Consider the following 17134-nt stretch of genomic DNA (forward strand, 5'->3'; position numbering starts at 1 on the left):
TAAGTAAAGTTGATCGCAGCTGGGTCTCTCATGTGGCTGGTACTGGTGTGTCCTAGAATACTGGATATATACACGGATAGGGCGATCTACTCTCTGCTACCCTAGCCCGCGGGCAAGAGCAGAGGGGGGGATCAGAACATAAGCCTATAGGTTGCCTATCTCAGCTTCGCTGGCTGAACTGTACAGTTCTAGTAGGGATACACTTGTACATATTCTGAACACAAGATCTATGGTAAGTGAGGGTCTGTGTTTCAGATATGTTAGAGTAGGAAAAACAATAGGATTAGGGTAGAGTCACACACTATTTCTATGAAAGTAGAGTTCTTTTATGATTGGTTTTGGAATATAATTGGTCAACGTGTATTGTGGAGAAATAATTTAACTACTACTATTTATATGGTCTAAATGGACTTTAAATGTGGTGTTTACTATCTTAAAATATGTGGTAAAACTGGTAATTTATAAAATCTCTTATTACTTAATTTATTTGAGTGAAATTAATAATTGTGGTAGCAATTTCTGATTTTTCGGTGTGGCTGCGGAACACTTAGTGTTGCTAACTGGTTTTTCAAGGTAAATTCTATCAAGTTGGTTAGGGAAACAAACTATTCTTTGGAATAAAAAGCATAGGTTTGTTATAGGGCCCAGTGGCATGCGAGCGCCGTCCACTGATGGAAAGTCTAAATCTTAGAAAAGTTTGACTTACTTATTTCTTATAAAAGTTAGCAACTGCTCGGTGTTTCGATAAAACATTAGAAAGATCGAGAAGTTATGGTCTATTAGCAGTATTGGGGAACGGGGGGTTTAACTAGGGAAAAAGGAACAAACAAAAAACAGGGTGTTAGTTCGTAGATAGATAGCCCTTCAGGCTTACTTGCTTAGGTTCCCGATAAAGTGGTTTGGTCGGGTCAGGGGTCCCATACCGCATCGCAAGCCCTAGCCCAAGCCGGGACCACTAATAAGGCGTAGCGGATGATTACCAAAATATTTTTTAATATTTATTTCATGTATGTTTCACTCACTAACTTTTATTCTAAGATTCCTTCATCACGTTATTAATTTTCTCACAAATAACTTTCTAGGCCTAAATCTGGTAAAATACTCTTCTATAACACTATATTATTATGCTACATTAACCTTTATTCTTCTTTAAAATATAAATAAATAAAATTTTAAAAATTAGTCAAAAATACAGCTGATACTCATTAAAGGATCTGTGTTATTGCGGATCACATCGAAGGGTTCTACTTATTCACGCTAGATGATCACAAGGCCAAATTTACGGGGTATATTTAAAGGGGGGACAAGTAAGTAAGTAAATAAGTAAGGTGAGCGGAGGTTTAGTTACATTTGGTTCCGTGCCCAAGGGATCTAAGATGTGCTCTGTAGAACACATCTTGGATACCAAGGTTTACAAATAAATAATAGGAAGTAGCCGTTGCAAGGTTACTTTTGGTGCCGAGCAACCAGAATTTTAATAACCTTATTTTATTAGCCTTACCAGGCTACATTTGTTGTTGTGAAAATGAGTGGGTGTGCTGTATTTCTGACTTATTTCATCTCTAAATAAAACTCATATACCTAATATTTTTATTCAATCGCTATTTCATAAAAACAAAAATAACTTTATTGTTAGTAAACACGTCTGTAGTATTTTCTTCCATTGTTAATTCTTGACGCGTTCCGGGAGAGGTCATGCATCGATGCAGAATCAATTGTATGTTCATCTCCTACCTCTGGATTCTGAAAAATAAAAATAATAAAATTAAAGTAGTGTAGTAAAGTTAGACAAAATTAATTTCTAGGAAATTAGCTCATAATCGTAGTGGTTAAACATCGTCCCGATTAGGCCATTTGGTTGCATTGCTACGTAGCAATTGTTGGCATTGGCATTGGCGCATCTTGACGTTCCCTTGCGCCTGTGCGTAGTACTATTATTTATTCTGTGTCTTAATGTATGTTTTATGGCTGTTGTATAGGCAGGGCAAGTACTGGAAATACTAGGTACTTATATAGAAAATACCCATGTATCTAAAATAATAGGAAGCGCGGAGCTGTAGCATTTTAGAAGAGTTTGCCACCTCGTGACCGGAATTGGAAACATAAGTGTGTACACAATGTACAATAGTAATAGAATTTCATGTTAAAACAAATAGTTCTCTATATGCCCAGTACATTTTCTTAGCAGGTTCTGCCATCTTCAGGGCTATTTTGAAAGCTTTACATCACGTTTGCGCTTTACATTGGAGATCGGATAGCTTCGATGCTGTCTTATATAGTCTATGAACACTCTGATGATATACATATTCCTAGCAGGCTTGTTATACAGAATTTCATTCATAGGCAGGATAACTACAGTCTAGATGTAAGGTTATTTTCCTAAAATAATCTAGGATACCTAAGCCCTAGATTTAAGACCTAGTAATACAAGAAGATAGGCTCTAGTCTAATGGCTATGGGGGCGCGATTATTCATTGTCGCGCTGAAGTACAATATTATATGGGGCGTCCCGCCATTTTTCTATGAATGCTGAATAGCTACACGCATGTGGTATTATGACAAGTACATCCTTCGATGGATGGTTTGTTTGCATTTCAGTTGTAACTCTATAATCTACATATTGGCTTACAGGATTTCATACATCATACAATAAATTGACAAAGTTTTTATACTGAATATTTTCACTATGAGAACAAATGTCTGTCTGTTAGGATATAGGTATTAATCTATTAGGACTAATTTAAGTTCATTAGCTTATAAGTCATCACACATTTTCATATTACATCCGTAGTAAACAAGCATACGTCCCTCTTGATGGTGAGAGGTCACTGTAGCCTATATCTGCCAATTATTTCAATAAATTAAATCCACTGTACGAATTTCAACTTTCTATAGGTATACATTTTTACTGTAGTAATACAAATAAGTATGTATGTATAAACAAGATTTTCAATAGCTTCATATGACATGAGTTCGTTATCTTACATGATAAGCTGTAGGCTAGTCTAAAATAGTAAGTGTAAAACCATACAATTATTATGTTCGGTAGATTGGGTACACAGCTTTTATACAATATTTCACAAGTCAGGAGTATGCCAACATACTGTACTTCATTACAACCATGTCAAACATATCCTACGAAATATTAGCATTACCAGCATCTGGGAGGTCGTACCTCGCCATACCCTAACTCCACCACTGCTTGATCATTGTCACAATTGCTTAAATAATTTCATGAAAATTGATTGAAATTTGTAATATTCCTGTTAAGTAGGCATAGATAATAAGCACTATTATCATTATAAAACCATATTTTACTGAGGTTCAGAAAAAGTATGTAGTATGTGGTACGCATTAAGTATGTAAACTTACCTGATATGACCGGGTCCAGTCTGATTGTCGGATTACTTTGTAGTTCAGTAACGTTGAACATGAGCTGGTTGTGCAGATCAGCGAGACTGAAAAGAAATAGTCAGACATTAGAAATGTTCATATATTATAAGAAATAAAAGGGTTTAGTTTTAGAGTTAGGTTCTGCCAAATTAGGTTCAATATTATTTCATTTATCTACTCACGGGGGCGCGTCGCTTAATTTTTGGAACTAAGACACGCCCATGAGAAATAATTTGTCAGAAAACACAAAGCATACTCAAAAATTTTCAGAAAAGAAATAACAAACATTTTGCGATAAAGAAAGCCTATTTCAACTTATTCGTTAGAGATCACAGATATGTTTTGCAAGTTTTCGAAAACAACGACTTGTTTGATTACATTAAAGTGTAAAAATAAATGCTTACCTTTGCTGGAAAGCTAAGTATCCAGTTTATTTACATCCGTTGCACTAGGCTAGATTTCACTAGGTCTACTGTACACCGAACACTTATTGCAATGAATTAAAATAACGCGTTTTCGCCTGATTTCCTAACGAATTTATAGGTTATAAAAATTAAAACTCACTTAGTGACACAAACATATTTTACATTGATCTGAAAGTTTATTCTTCGGACCACATTTGAAATATTAAATGGAAAACATTTGTTTTAAGTTATTACAGATTCATGTTGTAGGCAGTATAGCGCTAAAATGGTCCATACATAAATAGATCTGTCATTTTTTCGCGGACAAAGCGGTTTAGCGGTAAACATGAGATAGATTAGAGAAAATAATTTAACCACAGATAACATATATCTCCGCCAAAAGGTTTTCTATTGGCGACATTACTCAAACTGTCATTGTTCTTAAGTTGGTATGCTTGATCGTCATACAATTTTGTAGCAGGTGAGATTATGATAAGGTGTCACATGTTGTCCAATGGTTTGCGGTTAGTAAATACTTTATAAAATCAAATACTTTAAATAGTATACTTTGTAAATGATGAATGTAGGACTTCTTATAAATAAAATGAAATTTTCTTTGCCTTCGAGTCAGGGTAGTGTGGGGTAAAATGGGATAGGTAAACTTTTAAAATTATTATCTAGTTTCTATTTCTATTTTTATTATTTATTTTGATTACTTTTAAAAGCGTTGGCTTTCTGTAAACAATCGAGTGAAAGCGTAATTGAGGAGGAATGAACGAGTGGATGTGTATTGTGTATAAGTTAGAGGTGATGAATGCTTATAGTTGTATGTTTGATAGATTGAATGGCTGGATATGACGGATGTAAGATATGAAAGTGTGTCTCGAATGTTTCTTTTATGGAATGAGTGGATTGATACAGACAGACAGCGCTGGAAAGTAGTCAAAACTAGTTTGGTCGGAATTTGCGGGGAACAAACAAGGGGGGGAATTTTGGGAACACATTAGTCATAAAATTCTTATTGGTTAGGTTAAAATCCAATGGATTCGACCCATTTCAAGGGTAGTTTTTTGTGACTACTACTACACAAGGTAATGAAACCCATACGAAAACCACACACCTCATCTTGAATGGGATGTATTTGACAATCGACATATTTAAGGGCCGATATCGTCTAGTGAGAACGAGGCTCTTTTCAATATTTGTTTCCTTGTTATGTGTTCAAAGATGTGAAGTTTAGTGTCATCAAATAATTTCTTCATTTGATCAAATCATGATATGGTACCAAGTTGAGGTACATGCTTATGTCATTTAAGGTTTGTTTTATAAAAAAAAAAACACCCCAGCAAACTTTAAGTCAGTATATTTTATTCAAGTATGAGACATGCGCCAAAACATGTGGCTGGGAGTGATTAGGTAGAGAAATTGGTTTGAGTTCCGACAATGGAGATTGAAGGCTCTGGACTTATAATGAGAGCTCTAAAGGTTTCTTCGTAATTGCGTGGGAAGTTATTGTGAACTCGTTGAAATTATTACGGTAATTATTCCGGTCCAACAGTGTGGATGGAATGAATATTCGCCGCGACCGGGGAACGAGCTAGCAAGAACGGGTTAATAGGACCTATCAGATTCACAACCTGGTATCCCTGGCGATGCGTGGACTCTGAGAAAGGGGTTATCATGGTTCATTGTCGAAATTCTGATGAGCTAATTTCAAAACTGAGTCGCTAGCAGTTGCATAGTATTGGAATACACACCACACGATTAGAAATGGGGGGATATTTCCGACTGATCTAGAGATATTTTTCTTTTATTCTTTTATTCAATTTTATTGCTTCTTTTGCTAAGTGAGATTGGATTTTTTTACAAACCACTTTGTATTTTATAAAAGAAATCCAATCGGGGGCGAGTTGTAACAGAACAAGCGTCTATGACGAGGAAATGGACTCGTTATTACATATAAAACTTACGGCGAATCAACTTTTCCTTGACCAACTTTCTTGGTGCATATTTTCTTTGGGATTTCATTGGATATTTTGACAAATAATATCTTTGAAGCTTTATCACATGTATAGTCACGTCTTCACTCATAAAATTCACTGTTATTCGATGCAAAACAGGTTGGGAAAGTTTATTTACCAACAAGCTACGTTCACATGGACGGAATACTGACACTGACAGTTGTCAACTGAGTGGCGTTCCAATATTGCATCTTGGTTTCAAATACAGGTCAGGAAAGTTGACAATGATTAATTTTGAACATAATTCCTGGGAAATATATTTAGAATGCAATATTTGATGTAACTTTTAGAAAGAAATTTGATATTTTACCACGGATTTGATATACAAAACTGGATTAAAACCTTTGATAAAGTAATATTTGTATATTTATATTTACCATAATATAAAATGTTTCCTTACGTACTAGAAATCAATAAAAGATATCTCCACCTTGCTCTAGAACACGTGCAATCATGCAGGTGTTACTGTTGAGAAGCAAAAACGTACATGCTGAGATGTCTTGGACATTAATGCCTAAGGCGTACGACTTAGTAAACAAAACAGTTACGACCTTTTTCTTATAAGTGTAATTTAGCGGCTATCCATTGTTATTTGTCGCCAGTAGCTCTTTTGTCGCTCTTTTGTAGCCCTTTTGTAGCCCTTTTGTCGCTCTTTTGTAGCCCTTTTGTAGCCCTTTTGTAGCTCTTTTGTAGCCCTTTTGTAGCTCTTTTGTAGCCCTTTTGTAGCCCTTTTGTAGCTCTTTTGTAGCCCTTTTGTAGCCCTTTGGTCGCTCTTTTGTAGCCCTTTTGTAGCCCTTTTGTAGCTCTTTTGTCGCCCTTTTGTAGCCCTTTTGTCGCTCTTTTGTAGCCGTTTTGTCGCTCTTTTGTAGCCGTTTTGTCGCTCTTTTGTCGCTCTTTTGTAGCCGTTTTGTCGCTCTTTTGTCGCTCATTTTGAATCTATAAAAGGGTCGGAGGGAGCCGACGCGCGTCATTCTTACAATATCCACAAGACTAACAGTGTCTCTGGCTTTCGTGTGTTATACTGGTGAGTGAAGTTGTTCTGCTATTATTTCTCTGTTTGTTTTTACTTGGAAATTATTCTAAGTGATTGTAAACTTTGAAATTGTGTCTCTGTTTGATTGTGCGGGGACAATATCGTCGTACAATTGAACTTGGACCTGTGGTGGAATTGCTTTACTGTCAGTTGTGGGGTTAATTTAGTGTTCTATTTATAGTGTAGTGTTACATTTAAATTGATGTGTATAGTGAAGTTTTCTGTGCTTTGTTTCATGAGTGCCGTTAAGCAATACAAAGACTGGGTCGATGTATGGCTGGTGCTTGGAGATAAGTCTGTGTTTGGTTTTGTAGGGAGTAATTCTTGCAAAACTAAGCTTAGATTATAGCACGTAAAGGAAACTTCACTCGTTTGTTTAGTTGGTCAGTAAAATTGAATTTAGTAATTTTCTATGGGGTTATTTTGTGAAAGTTATAAGCCAGATCATTGTTTGTGACAGACTGTTGTCCGGCTAGGCGCTTCTTCCCTTACGGTGTCAAATAAGAGGCGTTTAGGGGTCTTTTTGTTCCAAGTGGAGGGCTTGGACGCTTTTCTATACTTACAAAAGCGTATTTTCTCACCGGTCTCAAAGAGTCCAACTGTTAGATGGAAGTGAGGACTTTCACGATTGACGAAAGGCATTAGGAGTAATCCTTGCTCACTGAAGTCGGCAGTATTTGAGGCTGGGGTCCTATATATATTTATATTTATTTACTCGGTGCTCTAGTCCATGCTGGCGTTGGTCGCTGGGGATTTCGGTTGTGATCGATCCACATCTAAGTAAAGTTGATCGCAGCTGGGTCTCTCATGTGGCTGGTACTGGTGTGTCCTAGAATACTGGATATATACACGGATAGGGCGATCTACTCTCTGCTACCCTAGCCCGCGGGCAAGAGCAGAGGGGGGGATCAGAACATAAGCCTATAGGTTGCCTATCTCAGCTTCGCTGGCTGAACTGTACAGTTCTAGTAGGGATACACTTGTACATATTCTGAACACAAGATCTATGGTAAGTGAGGGTCTGTGTTTCAGATATGTTAGAGTAGGAAAAACAATAGGATTAGGGTAGAGTCACACACTATTTCTATGAAAGTAGAGTTCTTTTATGATTGGTTTTGGAATATAATTGGTCAACGTGTATTGTGGAGAAATAATTTAACTACTACTATTTATATGGTCTAAATGGACTTTAAATGTGGTGTTTACTATCTTAAAATATGTGGTAAAACTGGTAATTTATAAAATCTCTTATTACTTAATTTATTTGAGTGAAATTAATAATTGTGGTAGCAATTTCTGATTTTTCGGTGTGGCTGCGGAACACTTAGTGTTGCTAACTGGTTTTTCAAGGTAAATTCTATCAAGTTGGTTAGGGAAACAAACTATTCTTTGGAATAAAAAGCATAGGTTTGTTATAGGGCCCAGTGGCATGCGAGCGCCGTCCACTGATGGAAAGTCTAAATCTTAGAAAAGTTTGACTTACTTATTTCTTATAAAAGTTAGCAACTGCTCGGTGTTTCGATAAAACATTAGAAAGATCGAGAAGTTATGGTCTATTAGCAGTATTGGGGAACGGGGGGGTTTAACTAGGGAAAAAGGAACAAACAAAAAACAGGGTGTTAGTTCGTAGATAGATAGCCCTTCAGGCTTACTTGCTTAGGTTCCCGATAAAGTGGTTTGGTCGGGTCAGGGGTCCCATACCGCATCGCAAGCCCTAGCCCAAGCCGGGACCACTAATAAGGCGTAGCGGATGATTACCAAAATATTTTTTAATATTTATTTCATGTATGTTTCACTCACTAACTTTTATTCTAAGATTCCTTCATCACGTTATTAATTTTCTCACAAATAACTTTCTAGGCCTAAATCTGGTAAAATACTCTTCTATAACACTATATTATTATGCTACATTAACCTTTATTCTTCTTTAAAATATAAATAAATAAAATTTTAAAAATTAGTCAAAAATACAGCTGATACTCATTAAAGGATCTGTGTTATTGCGGATCACATCGAAGGGTTCTACTTATTCACGCTAGATGATCACAAGGCCAAATTTACGGGGTATATTTAAAGGGGGGACAAGTAAGTAAGTAAATAAGTAAGGTGAGCGGAGGTTTAGTTACACCATGCTATTATAAGTATATTGATAGTAAGTTATCCGTAAAATATAGACATGAGAGCATAGGTAACGAAAGGTCCATTTTTTTCTCATTACGCAAAGTTTTTAGTTTGATAGACGCGTATAATTTATTGTTCTATAATTTCCAAGAAAAATTGAAGAATTTAACCTCAGCGTGCGATTTTTTCCAGTCCTTGGGTAGGCTTCCATGGCAGGTGTACAGGTTCGAGTCTCGCGAGAGGTGCAATTTTTTTTTCTTTTATAACTTATTTTATTATATTATAAACATGAAATAAATGCCATATACAAAGAAAAATTGACCAAGGACTTCAAGTGTCCCGAGCTGAAATCGAACCAGCGTCCTCCGTTTCCTTAATTCATAATTCATAATTCTTTATTTGCGATAGATATAGTGTTTACAGATCTTAGTCAAACATATAGTTTCATATATCTAGACTTAAATAAGTCATGCAAATTTTACATTTTTTAGCTTACTTGCTAATACTAACTACTTAACTAAAGCTACTTCCTTACATTATTAAAATATTCGGTGGTGCTATAAAAACATTTCTGGACTAGCCAACTAAATAGTTGTCCCCTAAATTTTTTGACTGGCAGATTTCTTAACGGCTCTGGTAAATGATTAAATATCTTAATACAAACTAAAATATTTTCTTTGACAATAATTTAATTGTTCTTAGAGTAACTTTTTTTTTTATACTACGTTGGTGGCAAACAAGTATACGGTCCGCCTGATGTAAAGCGGTCACCGTAACCTATGGACGCCTGCAACTCAAACAGTGTCACATGCGCGTTGCCACCCCATTAGAAACTTGTACACTCCCTTTTGCTGTAACTTTTTTAGTATTGCTCGCAGACCTATCATTTTCATAATAATTTAATTTTCTAAGCCTCATGACTGTAAAGAGTATCGTATGGTCTCGTTTACACGTTCATCGAAACGTGAGAGGTAGACATTATGTCATTGGAAAAGTGTATTCATGAAGAGAGCGCGTGACGTGGTTACGTATGCTTACTGCTTCCCATAGGGGTGATTTTTAGAATAAATCTCGAATATCTAATTTTACCAGGAGGGCAATTTTTGAATCTCGCATGCGGGATTTTGTCACTAAAATACCGGTTGAAAACGGTGACTTGCCTATTATTTTCAGTGACAATTTTCTGAATTCGACCGCGTGAGACTCAAAAATCGGCCCGCAGATCTGGACCGTGTTTGGTTCATTCTTCTCAGAGCCACCAGCTGACTCGATCCCGACAAAAAACTGTGTCCCAAATTTTCCATACAAAAATCGAGTTTCCAATACGATACGTCACGCTCGTAGTAAGTCAATGAGGACTCATTTTTTATCGTCGGGATCGAATCAGCTCGTGATTCTGAGAAGAATGAGCCCAAACACGTCCGATCTGGTGAAATTGGATATTCGAGATTTATATTGAAAAACACCCAGAGCTCAATCAATCCGTGTAAGAATGTCCTATAAATTCGGGACTTAACGGGAATACCTAAACTTCGACCTCAGTCTTTTGTTTTTCGTGATGTTGACTAGTATGGAGGCGGACTCAATTTGGTTTTACTAATAAATTTCCCGGGACTTCCCGTAATTTGAATAACAGCCATAGAAATGTATTTAAAGCAATAAAAGGATGTAACGAAATAAAACTGGAAATTTCAAATGAAAGAATCGGGTTAAAATGGTTTGGTAGCTGTGCTTTCTGACATACATTAATGAGGAGGTCTTTAATTAGCTTATTTTTACATTTTCTCGTTGCCACTGTAGTTCTGGTATTCACTGTACTTACAGCTTCTTCCGAACCCTTTCCAAATAATATTTCCAAACGTTTTTTTTTCCTTCGGGTGCCAATTTCACGTATCTTCAACGGTTATGCAACGGCTTTTCAACAACGGTTTATGATTTGCTTTATGGATTGGATTCTGTAATTAGTGGTATTACATCGAATAACGACAATTTATGCTGTGAATTCCTGGACTTTTGATTGATTGATTGTTATTGCACGAGATTTATACTGGAATACTTTTTTATGCGAGGTAAGATGTAGCCGTGTTATTTTATGTTAATTCGAATGAATACAGATATTCAAATTTACGATGGTTGCAGTAATATCCCAGTTAAATTTCAGTACTTGTCAATGTCATGATATATTATTTATAAAAGTTGTTATATTATGTTATCAATATTATCATCTAAACACAATACCTAAATTAAGGCCTTAAATGGACTAAAACGTGTCCTTTTTGTACATGCTGCCGACATATCGTTAAAACGGCTTGTACATATGTTGACGAAATTCGCTAAAAAAGGCATAACCCAACGACAATTGATACACATTAACAATTTTCTGATGTTGCATACAATCCCGGGATCCCGGGATTTAAATCATAAATAATATTATTTTTAAGAAGCTGACTCCATACTTGCTTAGCTTAGCTCCCGAATTTCCGAACCCTGCGGCTATAATATCTATTTATTTTATTTAGGTATAGGTATATTTTTAAAGTAGCTGAACAAATATTGGTCAGTTTGGGGAATATACTATACGGTCAACCAAATCTCGACACTACAAATAAAAAATGGCGCGAAATTCAATTTTTCTGTAGGAATTAAACCTTCTCCCCACATACAATCAATTTTTAATTGTTATGGCACGCGTTTTATGAAGACTAGTTAGCTACTAGCCAAATCAGCTTCTTTTTAAGAACTGTCAAAACGATATGCTAATATGGAATAGGCGAGACGACTAAAACAAACTATTTAGTTTGTCAGTTATAAAATGTTAAAAAATGTTGGACACATATTATTTTTTCTCGTAAACGTAAAATGACGACGATACAGTGCATTGAAATTTCGCGTGACGTCACGCCTAGGTACAATTTTTTTACTTAGAAGTGACGTCACAAGCCCCCACTCCGGAATTTTGATGCTCTATATCTTTTCATTTTTCCATTAATTTGATAAAACGAAAAATATGTGTTCAGTATTTTTGGACGATTTTACTGGCGGACTAAACAGAATGCCATTATTTTTATGGTGTCGTCATCCCTATTACTATGAACTACTGAGAAGCGACGTCACGGTCAATTCATTTACTTTATATCTTTCTCTTTGACTTATTAAATAGAAATTATGTTTAAACATAACTACTGTCAATATTTTTCTTCTAATTATGTGGTGCTTTATTTCGTGCACTGCACAAAATATTTTATTTTATTAGGTATAGGAAACTAGCCAATTGGCCGGTGAACTCTGGTTGATCGTAATACATAATAGTTTACGACTTGTAAATTACGAGTAATTTAATTGTTCCTGTATGCATGTATAATTTTGAATGAAAGGTGTATTTTGCGAACAGTATTTTCAGGATATATCCGGGTAATTTATTCAAATTTGCACGCGTCTTGGATTTATTTGCATGTAAATTACCTTTTGCTGTTCAAGGCAAATCCGTATTAAAATTTAGACTATGTCAACATCAACTGGGAAACCGTATAAAGGAAATCTTAAGATCCCTTCCTCCCTTCGGTCGTATTAATATACGTTCTGTATTTCCTGTTTGCGTATGTTTTATTATTTTGATGATAATCCGATTAGTCCCTTTAAGGGATTCTTTATATAATAGGCTCTAAGCCTATATCTAATTTGGCACAAGAAATGATTTTCTTCTGTAATTATTATTATTTATTTGTTCCATGTGTGTAACAGAGACACATATTTTGTTAGTACATACATGGACGAAAATGACAATTAACTAAGGGTTAGTAGGAACTAGGGATGTACCGACTATTGATTTGGCCGACTAGGCCGACTACCGACTAGTCGGCGCTTGGGTGGCCGATTAGTCGGCCGACTAGTCGGCTAGTCGGCCAAAACTTAATTTTCGACTAAATTCACATTTTGAATGTCATTTTTGGTCCTTCGAACGCGCTTTTCATGATTTTTTACAAGTTCAAAGGTTCATGACAATGTTTATATACATTTTCCATTTTTGACAACCGGCTTGGCTTAGTGGGTAGTGATCCTGCCTATGAAGTCGATAATCCTAGGTGGGATATTTATTTCTGTGATAAATACAGATATTTGTTATTTAGACAAAAAAAATAGGAATTACGAATAGTTACATAATACAACCATAATTTTCAGATGGTAATTTAATTTTGTACTGTTTTTCTATCACTAATGAAGTGCCGACTAATCGGCCCTTTTTGCCGACTAGTCGCCGACTAATCGCCGACTACAAATGTGGCCGGATAGTCGGCTTTCCCGACTAGTCGGCGACTAGTCGGTACATCCCTAGTAGGAACCTAAATCTAAATATTTACATATAAAGTTAACCTACAGAGCTACCACTGTATGGTGGTCAAAGGGGAATGTAGTCCCGCACAGTGTAGCAATAAATACTTAAATAGCGGACAATCTGATTGTCCGCTATCATTCTCAGGATGACATTGGGACTGTCCCGCACCCGGCGCACCAGGGATGCGGCGCGCTTGCGCAAGGTCGTCTGAAAGCAATCAACGCGCGCCTCAGAAAACATTCCTGATGCGCTACAGAAGCGGGGCAGTCCCACTATCACCCGGAACGCGTTATTATACTGGACCCGAAGGGCCCTAAAGGGCCGTTGCGTGTACTGAACCCAAAGGCTGCAGGTATACAGGGACGTACAAAATGCTCTAAAGAGTGTAATCTTAACTCCCCTAGATCAACCAGCAAACCTTCGTGCTATCATATTCGCCCGCACCGAGAGGGCCCTTCATTCCCGCTCCATATCTGGGTCGTCCCCGAGGTCGGCCGTCACAATATGCCCGAGATATTTAAATTGGGTTACTCGGTCTATCGAACTACCATTAAGGAACATTGCAGGAATATCTGAACAACTGTTCCGGCCGGGCTCAAAGACTAAACACTGGCTTTTAGTCACATTATATTTAAGACCGTGACTCACCGCATAGTCCTCACAAATCTTGAGCAACCTCCGCATACCACACACCGAGGCGCTCAGCAGCACCATGTCGTCTGGATAACTAATATTGTTAACACAAACTCCGTCTATATGGCACCCGACATGAATGCTACTGAGCTCCTCGATGAGACCATTCACGTACAGGTTGAAAAGCGTTGGTGAGCTCAACCCTCACTACCTCACACCACACTCCAACCTGTACTCGTCTGACAGCACATTTGCCCATCTGACGCAGTTGACCTGGTTTCCGTACCGGTACTTAAACATACGTACAGTTTCCGGTGGTATACTGGTTTGTGTTAATTTTCCCCACAGGAAACGTCGGCTCCTAATCCTGCACGGCGGCTACAGCGATAGTTCATCGTTTGGCGATGAACAACTCGCTCACGCAATTGTCGCATCTCTTTTATTTACACGGGAGCGACTATATTTTTCTAAGATAGTTTCTAAGATCGCCTATAGCTTTCGTGGCGTTTCGTTTTCGTTTCGCGTCATATAAATTCCATTCGGCTACGGGGCCAATAAATAAATAAATAAATATTATAGGACATTGTTACACAGATTGACTAAATCCCACGATAAGCTCAAGAAGGCTTGTGTTGCAGGTACTCAGACAACGATATATATAATATATAAATACTTATATACATAGAAAACATCCATGACTCAGGAGCAAATATCTGTGCTCATCACACAAATAAATGCCCTTACCGGGATTCGAACCCGGGACCGCGGCGCGCCAATGCCTACCGAGATATTCAAGGATTTTTAAGGCGGGGGTTGCTTGTTTACATGTCTTGTAATATTAATGAGTATAGCAGAGGTGGAATGTAGACATAATTAGTACATTACATCAGAGGCCGGATAGGGATACGAGGCCGGGAATCCGTTTTCACGCCGAGGCATGTATAGTGCTTTTCTCAAACACAATGAAATAAAAAAAAATGCTCTAAAGGACAATATTTTATTTATTAAGTGACAAAATACAAATACACTCAAACGTCAAGTGTGACAAGTATCCAGGTCACACAAAAATTAAAAAAAAAGTGACATGACAGTACTGACTAGGGATTGCAATCCGGTCTGATCAATCCGGCCGGATCCGGCCGGATGCGGCCGGATTTCGGCCCCAATCCGGCGGATCCGGCCGGATCCGGCCGGATTGGCCTTGAGGACTAAAAGTACCCAAACAGTGCCTTTTTTGCATGTTTTCACCATAATATGACAAGTATGATGGTATTTTGCATCACGATTAATAAACCAACAGTTTAAAGGCTTAGAAATCAACTTGTTTACCAGTTAACAAGTGAATTTTACTATAATAATCAGTCCCAAATCAAATTATTTCGTTCTTTTGAAACTTTGATAGGATAGCAAAATTATTATTAGTGTAACGTTTTACCGTAATACCTATAGAGCTTTTAAGATACGATAAAGAGCGGACATTATAACATAAACATACATGCGTTATGAGATCAGTATTTAAAAAAAAACCTGTATTGTGTTATTTTACAGTTAACTTTACTCACATGAAAAGAAGAACAAAAAAAAGTATCGCAATCATATTAAGTAAGCATAACTATTAAAAGTTAGCGTTAACCTTTTCTCATTCATTCATTCATTCATCTGAAAATATTCATAAAGTTAATTATAGGAAATACTCTGCTCTACTAAAAAAATGTATCAAGAGGTCACACAGGTTACAGAATCACAAATCTATATATAATGCAGATAATGTGGCAAAAGCGACGTGGTCAATTATAAACTCTCACATGGGGAAGCGTCAACCAGGCCAATTCACTGACAGTATGATTTTTGAAGATCAAAAAGTAACTGATGCAAAAGAAATGGCAAACAAATTAAATCATCAATTTACGACTCTAACAGATAACGAACAAAGTACAAGTAAATACCAATATAAATTACAAAACTTAGACTCAACAATATACCTATACCCGACAAGTCCAGCTGAGGTTGCAAGAGTAATCATGACATTAAAAAACTCCAAAGCAGCTGGTTATGATGAACTACCTACATCAATTATAAAAGAAAATATTTCAGTGTTTGCTTTTGTACTAAGCCACATAATAAATGTGTCTATGGCAGAAGGCGTATTTCCTGACAAACTTAAGTTCACGATTATAAAACCTTTACTGAAAAAAGGTGATAAAACAGACCCTTTAAATTATAGACCCATAGCGCTCATACCAGTCTTATCGAAAATCTTCGAAAAAACTTTACATAATAGAATGTCCAATTTTCTTGAAAAGCATAATCTTCTGTCCGGAGATCAATTTGGTTTTCGTAAAAATAAATCGACAACCTTAGCTGTAATGGATCTAATAAAAAATATTTTGACTTGTAGAAATAATAGCACATCAGTTACTGGCATTTTTATGGACATGTCAAAGGCTTTTGACAGAGTAAATCATAGCATACTATTAACGAAACTATACCACTATGGTATTAGAGGGAACTGCCACGATTGGATACGAACTTATCTAAACCAACGTGTACAATGTACGGAGATACAGAAATATGACGATACCACAAAAACGTTAATAAAGTATCGATCCGATTGCGTTAATGCTACGACTGGCGTTCCACAGGGCAGCGTCCTTGGACCATTGCTTTTTCTCGTGTATATCAACGACTTGCCCTCTATTACCAAACACAAGATGACGCTTTTTGCTGACGACTGTTCCATAGTAGTACAAAAGAAAGATACCCAAAATTATGAATCGGAAATCAACCAAGTCTTTAAAAAGGTAAATATGTGGTTAGTTAATAATAAATTGAAAGTTAATCTCCTTAAAACTAAATTCATGGAATTTTATGCACCACAAGGGAAACCAACGAACGTAAAAATAAACTTTAATGGTGTTTCGATTGAATGTGTGTCGTCAATTCGCTTCCTAGGTATTATTTTAGATTGCCATACTAACTGGAAAGACCACACGGAAATGCTAATTGATAAACTGAACAGGTTTATATTTGCCCTGCGGAGGATCTCACAGCTTTCTTCACAAAAGTCTGCACTCTTAGCATTTAATGGGCATGTAATGTCCAATTTACGTTACGGGTTAATACTTTGGGGCAATTGTGGTAATATGAAAAAAGTATTTCTACTACAAAAAAAATGTATACGGGCTATATGTGGTGT

General features: G+C 36.7%; 1 long non-coding RNA gene across 1 annotated transcript; it reads right to left on the reverse strand.

Annotated features, from left to right (window-relative positions):
- Nucleotides 1-1604: 1604 nt before the first annotated feature.
- Nucleotides 1605-4160, reverse strand: LOC125236071. The gene is made up of 2 exons (XR_007178165.1): nt 3373-4160; nt 1605-1743 (listed from the first exon to the last, which is right to left on the reverse strand). It is a non-coding gene; the product is annotated as an uncharacterized LOC125236071 (long non-coding RNA).
- Between the last annotated feature and the right edge of the window lie 12974 nt (nt 4161-17134).

This window comes from Leguminivora glycinivorella, chromosome 18, assembly GCF_023078275.1.
Source record: "Leguminivora glycinivorella isolate SPB_JAAS2020 chromosome 18, LegGlyc_1.1, whole genome shotgun sequence".
NCBI classification, from domain to species: domain Eukaryota; kingdom Metazoa; phylum Arthropoda; class Insecta; order Lepidoptera; family Tortricidae; genus Leguminivora; species Leguminivora glycinivorella.